Here is a 9289-nt window from a genome sequence, read left to right on the forward strand (position 1 = left end):
GGTAGGATGAGATCCAGGATAGAGCTTTGTTCCAAATACCAAGAGTATGGAGAATGTGAAGGAGAAGAGGGTGGTCCACTGTTGAAGGCCAAAAGAAGAGGTTAGAGAAAGAAAGCGGGAAGCCCAAGGGAGAGAGGGGTCATCAATGTGGCAATTGAAGTCCCCAAGGAGAAGAACAGGGGAGTCTGAGGAGAGGAAGAAAGAGAGCCAGGATTCAAAGTGAGAGAGAAAGGCAGAAGGGGGGTGAGTAGAGGTAGGTGGGCGATAGATGACCGCCACATGAACAGGGAGAGGAGAGAAGATCTGGACAGTGTGAACCTCAAAGGAGGGAAAGGCAAGAGAGGGGGGAATAGGAAGAGTTCGGTAACGGCAGAGAGAGGAGAGCAGGAGTCCCACACCTCCACCCCTGCCATCAGGGCGCGGAGTGTGGGAGAAGGAAAGGCCACCATAAGAGAGGGCAGCTTCCAGAGCAGAGTCAGACTGAGTGAGCCAGGTCTCAGGTATAGCAAAGAGAAGCAGGGAGTGAGAGAGAAAGAAGTCATGCACAGAGAGGAACTTGTTAGAGAGGGAGCGAGCATTCCAAAGGGCACAGGAGAAAGGGAGAGAGGAGGGAGGGTGGCAGGGGATGGGTATGAGGTTGGAGGGGTTAACACCAGAAGGAGTAGAAGTTGTATGTGGGAGGCGAGGACGAGAGCAAGTAGAAATAAGGCAGGGACCAGGATTGGGAGAGATATCCCCAGAAGCAAGGAGGAGAAGCATGGATAGAAAGAGGATGTGTGAGGATGATTTATAGGGGTGTGTTTTAGTGCAGGGTGTATAGTTGTGTGGTGACAGAGGACGCAGGTAAGAAAGGAGTTCATGTGAACTGAGAAGTGGGGCAGAAAGGAGAGATGGAGATATATGAATAGAGTTAGAGACATAACGAGACTGGTGGAAGGAAGTGCATAAATTGAAAATAAGTGAGGTTGCAGCAAATATAAAAAATAAAGGCAGCATCACAGCAATAGTTAAGTGTTGAGATGTGCAGTCTTAGATAGATGATATCCTCTTTTCCAACGTAGATCAAAAGCAGGAATCAGAAGCAGTAGGTGGTATCCACTTTTCCACTTCTTTTTGAACTTCCTTTTTAAACCTCATATTCTACTTGAAACATTTCTACTTAAAAGCATATCTGCTTACAAGCATGGCTGCTAGTAGCAATGGCTGTTAGGAGTTAACTTATATACTTTTAGAAAGTCACCTGGTTGGCACAACAAACTTAATTAGCACATGTGAGGGTAGTTAAAGCAAATGGTTTTTCTAAGGTGGGTGTTGCCTTGCCTTGCCCTAACAAGTGTGAAAGCTGAATTAAATTAAGACACTAGGGGGATGATTTACAGACAGACAATTGGAATATGTTTTTACCTAGATAGAACTAAATACACAGCAGGGGAGGATATCAGGATAGACAGACAATTGGAATATGTTTTTACCTGAGGAAAGAGAAGAGATGAGATGAGTGAGTGAGTCAATAGTCTTCCTTCCTTTTTAAACTTCATATTCTACTTGAAACATTTCTACTTAAAAGCATATCTGCTTACAAGCATGGCTGCTGGACACATGATACATAAAGCTTGGCCCCCTGAGATGCACTTACCAGATGCACCTCCTATTCACTCTGTACGTTCTCCCTACCTACCAATTAGATTGTAAGCTCTCCGGAGCAGCGACTCCTTTTCCTTAATGTTACTTTTATGTCTTAAGCACTTATTCCCATTACCTGTTATTTATATTATCTGTTATTTATTTGATTACCCCGTGTATTACTACTGTGAAGCACTATGTACATTAATGGCGCTATATAAATAAAGACATACAATACAATATCTTACTTACAAAGCTTGAGCTGGACATGCACTTTCTTACGTTCCGACCGAATTTCCTGTGCAGGCCCCATTTGGAATCTCATCATCAAACACACAAAATCAAATAAATGCTTTAACTGTAACAAACACATTTACTGTCCACAATATCATGGTCCTCAGGAATTTGTAGGAAAGAATGTTTACTAAACAGTAGATCTTAATAAAGGCAAGTGCTAAGAACTAAGCTTCTAACAAAGTGCCAAATGCTACTGTTTCTGAAGTATTTTCTTGCAAAGCTGTAATGAAGCTGAACCATCATTGCAGACTAACATTGTATGCAAATGCAAATTTAACAAAGTGATATGAACTTATACTAGCCATATGTACTACTTCCTTGTCTCCTTAAAAACAAAAAGACTTAAAAAAAAAATGTCATATCAGTATATCTTTAAAAGCCACTTAAGATTTGCACCACAGCAAACATAAGAATACCAGTAATGAAGAATAGCTGTTTAAAGCATTTATCAACCACTTCACTTATAAAGGCTTTGCATTACATTGCAATATGTTGCTGGCCCATCTGTCAGTGACAGGATTACAACAGATGGCAGTAGCTTCTTGAGCAGGGCCAGCCACCCTGCAACATAGCCAAACTGCGGACATCAAAACAGAGTGGCAACTGAAAAGGCAGAAATGTGTTCAAGTTAGAAGATGCCACATTTGCCACAGACAGACACACAGACAGACACACAATCAATTCTCACTACACCCTTGTAGAGTAGTAGGAACTGCATGGAAAGGATGTTTGACAATGTTTGACCAGGATCCACTTAGCTCCAGTAACAAGTATCAGAAATCAATCTGGCATTAACTGCCAGGGCAGATACTGCTGGATTGAGTTCTATGGGGGTCATGTACTAAGCTCAGTTAAGTCACTTTTAGAGCGCAAAGTGCTCTTAGAACGTGATGTTGCGCTGAACCCGATGCACTAAGCAACGCAAACAGGCACTTTGCGCTCTAAAACTGACTTTTTTCAGGAATTTTTTCTAAGTCCAACTTTGCTCGTTCGTTACCCTGTTTACGTTAAATTCTGCCCTTAAGTGGGATGCACTAAGCAACGCAACCTTAGCGTACGCGAAAGTTGCGTTGATCAGAACACGTCAGCTCGAGGTAGACGCAAAAAAAGCTGGACTTAGAAAAAATTATTGCTTTTCATTTTTGCATGTGCAAAACCCATACAACAGGCCAGCGGGTGTCCCCGGCTGACCCCACGGGGGTCCCCGAGGGGGTCCGGGGGTCCCTGGCTCACCAAGCGGGGGTCACGGCGGGAGTGCGGGGGACCCCGGCGGGAGTCCGGGGGACCCGCGGCCGTCCCGGGGTCCCCGCGGGAGTCCCGGGGTATCCGCGGGTCTGCGGTACCAATGTTGCGCCTCCAAAAATAATAAACAATATTTAGAACTAAATACACCCCCCTAACACATACAATACAGTAATGGGCAAAATTACTATTATCCACATATGGATAATAATGCATTTGCCCATTTTAAATACATATAACTTTCAATAAATACAGTAAAAACATATTACACTTACCTTTTACAGGCACCCACGATGAAGGTCGTCTTCATCCTCATCTTCATCCTGTCCATGCCCCCTCCGATGCTGCAAAACATACACAAGAATAAAAACATCCAATGTAATGTCCCCTAACCCCTTAATCACCATAGCGGTTATTAACCTCTACAGTCATTAAGGGGTTAACCCACCCTCACCCACCACTCGGGAGGCCTACATACCCTCCCCCACTACCCCCCCCCCCACCCCGTGAGGCCTAACCACCCTCACCCACTACCCAGCCGGGAGGCCTACCCACATACCCTTGGGGCCAATACCCCCTCCCACTCCCCCAGTACCCACAATAAAAACAATACACTGCCCCACAATAAACATCATTCTATTTATTAAATACATAACCCACCCCCTGTGCCCCCCCATAAATACATGATTTATTCTTTTACATACAGGGTTCATACCCCAGGCCCACGGGAGTCCCCGGTGGGCCTGACGGGTCACCTCACAGACCTACAGGTTACCAGCATCATGTTTCACACAGGGTCTGGAGGCCTGTTGGTGGGTCCTGCCAGGCGCCATGGTCCACCAGGTGGTCTCCGTGGGTCACCGTGGGCCACAATGGGGTCTCCACGGTAGGCCCGCGGATGTCTGGTGGGTCCCGGGTCAGACCCACAGGTGTCTGAGGGGCCTCGGGTGGTTCCCACGGGGGTCTGGGGACCCACGGGTGGTCCCTATGGGTCCACAGTGCCCCCACAGATGCGTGGCTACCGGTTCTTCCCCGCAGGTGTCCCCCGTGGACCTGCCAGCCTGTTACCCGTGAGAAGCCCGAGGAGACCTCAGATGGTCTCCAGAGGTCTCTCGCAAACCAAAAGGAACCAACCCTGTATGTAAAAAAAATAAACCGGACCTATACATTCAATACATCAATCCCCCCCCCAACACATACAGTACAATAATGTGCAAAATAACTATTAATTCGATTATTTGCCCATTATGAAACACATAAAACATGCATAAATCAAAACATGAATTTTTAATCTTAAAATCACCACATTGCATGTTACAATAAATCCAGCATCGATTGTAAATATAAACCAACAAACCAGCAGCTACACAAATGTATATGAAATGTCACACAATTGCATTGAGTGTGTACATGATGCAATTAATCTGTGCATCATGTAACACTATGCAAAATATATGTAACAATAAAATACACTACAAACAATGTCCCCTAACCACCAATGCCATCATAAAAATTAAATAGAAACTGAGCAACATCAATACAATTAGCATCAATCAATTAATCCATTTCCATATATGTATTTCTCTATGTGCCCACTAGTATAAAAGTAACAAATATAGTATAAATGTGTCCACATAATAATGGTTATAGACTTCCATCGACATCTTATGGCTGTCGATTTGCCGTTTTGAGTTCTGTAAAATAATTGTGAAATTATTTACTGTACACTATTAATAAACCAATCGGTGGAAGGAGAGGATTGGCCTGGCTATTTGGGGTCTTCACCGTGACTTGACAGGAGTGTCTTCCTCCCGTATCTCTTCCCCCCCCCCATCTTCCTCAGCACCTTATTCACTCATTGCATTGGTATATGGAAGTGTTTATATACACCAGAGGGACATATTCAATGACAGATACACTGATAGACTTTATCTCTTCATTTACACTGCTACCCGCCAGGACTCCATTCATTTTCTCATTGAGATACATGGGTATATACCTTATCAGGATCTGCTTCACCTATCGAGCACTAGCACGGGACTTTTGAGTTCTGTAACTTCTCCATATTAATAAACAGTGCGCATGTGCATATTTAATGTATGCACATGGGTGAAAGTAGAGTAATGTGCCCATGCATAAATTTATGGCACATATATGCGTGTCATTGGGAATGACAGTTATATTTATCTCGATTATAAACCTTAAAAATTGGCTGACAATAACCCACTGTTGATTGCAGGGGTGTGATGTGTGTAGATGCTCGAGTCAATCATTTATTTATAAAATATTTTACCAGGAAGTAATACATTGAGAGTTACGTCTCGTTTTCAAGTATGTCCTGGGCACAGAGTTAAGACAAATAATACATGTTTACAAATACAGTTACATAATGATCATGTAGTTGGGACGCAGGTTCATCTCGTTGACGAGTTGGTTGGTCCGTGCTGATAATGATATTGGGACGGTAGCCAGATGGAGGTATATAATCAGGTTGGGGCAGGTAGCTGGGATGTACAATGGCCTGTACTGGTAATGGTATTGTTATTGAGACAGGCACTCAGATTGGAGCTGATAACCCGGTGGTGGCAGATTGGAGGAACCAGCTCGGGAAGGTCTATTATTAAATCGCTTTGTCCTGATCGATATCTTTCTCCTTCGAAAGTTGCCATGATCGACTATACCCACCAAAGATGGGTGCAGCGACCAGCAACCTCTCTTCTTGTCGGAACACAGAGGTGTTAGAATAAAACAATCATTGAAACTTAAGTTGTGTCTTATAGAATTCCTCCACCCTTCCTGGTTTGGTGAATTTTTGTTGTATTCATACTTGTCAATGATATACTGAAAGATCTCAGATAGAGTTGCTCTCTTATCGGTCCCAACTTCAATTGCGGAATACACCATATATGCATAGCTACAAGTTGGTCTTTTTTTGCAAGGAGTTGCCATCATGTCCAATGCCACACACAGAAATAAAGTTAATGTCTAACGCAGATTCCGTTAAATACATACAGGTTTTAATAAAAAATTAAACACCAAAAATGAGATACAGTATAAACAGTAGAAGGTCATTAAACAAAGAAACATGCATACATGTTATCTGTAGCATTCATAGTCCCATAGGCAAAGATATTCAGTGCGCCACCTGCCGGACACACACTGAACTGCAAAAATACAAATTATAATTCTGTCTGACCACAAACAAGTTCATTTGGCACAATAGCGGCACACCACAGCACAGTAATGCTTGCTACACGGAATGATATCGGAGGACATGTGGAGTATCTGGGGACACTTGGATATAAGTCTGACTACATCTGTATAATGATGTAAAACAACAGGTTATATATTGTATGATTTATGCATATAGAAAATTAATTTCTAAATGTTTTTTAATGTCTATGTATTCACATTGTTATATTATTTCAGGAACATTCAACAGTATACATTAAGAAACTGTTAATTGTAAACAATCATCAGACAGCATTAACTACTATACAGCCAAAAATCTATGCAGATGTTTTAATAATTATTGTATTGTGTATATGGTAAGGTTTAATGAACACGTTTATTGATTTAAATAGCTTTTAAGTTTACCTTATTTACCCTGTAAAATGCTTTTCTGCACACCTGAAGGCAGTACTAAGGTGAGCAGAGTGCTAGAGAAGGATGAATATTGAGTGGTGATGTCTACACAGGGCAGAAACTAGATAGCCCCAGCATATATAGATGTAGCAACCGGTATTGCACCTGTTTCCACATGATAATGAGCAAAATCATGTGATTAGTTTGCAAAATAGCCTAATTTGGTGCGTCACCACTCTATTTGTTTGCATTGAAAATTACACAAACAATAGCAAATTGCATGATCATAAGTTCAGATGTCTGCTACTTCTGTATTTACAGTATATGCACAGGGATCAAAGCAATGCTGAATGTGTTAAGCAGAATGTTAGAGCGCTAGGACTGGTGTAGTTACTCCCCCAAATGACAAGTTTAAGCATAAATCTTCCACTTATTGAAATGGGCTCTTGCCAGATTGGACATGCATACACAATTAAGCATATTACATGTAAAGAGTCTCCGAGCAGAGTAATATTATTAATAAATACTGTTACAATATGTTCAATCTAATACATTGTGAGCTGGCTAGTTGAAAACACTTCAACACCAGTAACATGCTCAAAGTACGTTTCATTTAATAGCACAGAATGCAATTATGATAATAGTATAGTGTTGCCTCAGACTAATATACAAGAAAAAAATGGGGCAAGGTTGCGCAAAGAAATGAACACAAAACACACACCAGATATAAAAAGCTATCTCAATCTCTCCCTGCAGCTCAGTCCAAAATCTCTCCCCCAGAGAGAAAGCACAAATACACAGGAACACTTGGACCTATAGCGCATAGGAGAAAAAGAAAAAACAACACATAGTGTAATCTGTATAAAAGAACCAGCAAATCCTGCTAAAAAAAATGCACTTACAGGATAATAGCTAAAAATCAGCAATTGATCAGGTTCTTGGCTTGCTTCATTAGGATAATAACCCCTCTCCGTCCGATCAACCAACTGTATCCTCCACGATAGGACTAATATCCTCCAGGACAATAACCAGATCAGCTCAGAGCCCAGAGGAAAAAATATATAGGAAAAATACCCAGTGTACGCACAAAGTACAAAATTTAATGATCAAAAAATAAAAACATAAGCAAAAGGATATCTCCACCGGAGTAACACACATCCGCCGACAAAGCTAAAAAGCTAGAGACCCGGGGGTTTAGTGACCCGCACTCCCCTCACAGTATAGTCCTGCTCACCGGCACCGGCACCTTTCAATCCAAGGCCCTTTGGAGCAACGTCCCGCGTTCTCCTCCGCTGGTCTGTGTATCCAGATTTCTTCCGCATCATGTGAGATCCCCTCTTGTCTCGCGAGACTTCCATATAACACTCAGAAGCGTTCAGTCGCTCGGTGTGACAGTTCTCCAGCGTTATCCTTCCACAAAGGCAAAGGCTCCAACTCTGCTTCCCAACTAGTTTCGCCGATAATGGCTTCGTCGGGGGCACAGTTTGGAGCTGCAGCAAACTCTCCCTACAGTATATACCCTCACTAATTGGTAAGCAGACAAAAAGGAGTACACCTAAATGTAATTAACACCAAGATACTTGCACTACATTCACTTAAAAAATGATGGATATTAACAAACCATGATCCATAACATAAAATGCAACCTCATAGAACACAGATATGACACCCACAATAACAATAAACCAAATAGAAATGCTATAAGTGAATGTAGTGCAAGTATCTAATGAAGCAAGCCAAGAACCTGATCAATTGCTGATTTTTAGCTATTATCCTGTAAGTGCAATTTTTTTAGCAGGATGTGATGGTCCTTTTATACAGATTACACTATGTGTTGTTTTTTCTTTTTCTCCTATGCGCTATAGGTCCAAGTGTTCCTGTGTATTCGTCTAGACTAATGATCTCTCCTAAGGCACTGCTGTATATATAGTCATGCATATTCAATTTTTCCCTACACCTTAACTATCTTCTTATTAGCACTTTCCTGTAGTCCCATTCAAGAGCCTTCCCTGGTAGGCTAGGGTTTGCGCGCTCCTTCCTGCGCATGCGCAACTCTGCCGGGCCGCCGGGGGCTTACTGCGCATGCGCGACCTAGCGCAAAATGGTGGCGCCCTCCTCGGGAACCGCCGGGATGCCCAACCGCTCCCTGCACTGGCCCCCACCCTCCAGAAGTGCCGGCGGGTCCATTGAGTGACCCGCGGCAGTGGAGGAAACGAGGGGGGGGGTCACGGGGCAGCAGGAACGCAGAGGGGGCCTGGCTACACTTACATAAGGCCCCTCCCTGTTGCCTACATCATCATACACCCTGCTGTGTGTGATGTCCATGACAACCACACTGTTGCAAAACACTGCTGGCTAATGACAGATCGCACATGCGCCCCTTGTGGCAGTTCCCTGCTAACTGCATGTAGTTCCTGAAACGCTGACATCTAACATTAGCACAATGCTAGCCCCTGATGCATGTAAAGGCAGAGGTAAAGCGTAAGGGAGGAATAAAGACACAGAGTAGAACCCTGAGTCGGCAGGTGGTGTAATGAACCCA

Source organism: Ascaphus truei, chromosome 2, assembly GCF_040206685.1.
Source record: "Ascaphus truei isolate aAscTru1 chromosome 2, aAscTru1.hap1, whole genome shotgun sequence".
In the NCBI taxonomy this organism is placed as follows: Eukaryota; Metazoa; Chordata; class Amphibia; order Anura; family Ascaphidae; genus Ascaphus; species Ascaphus truei.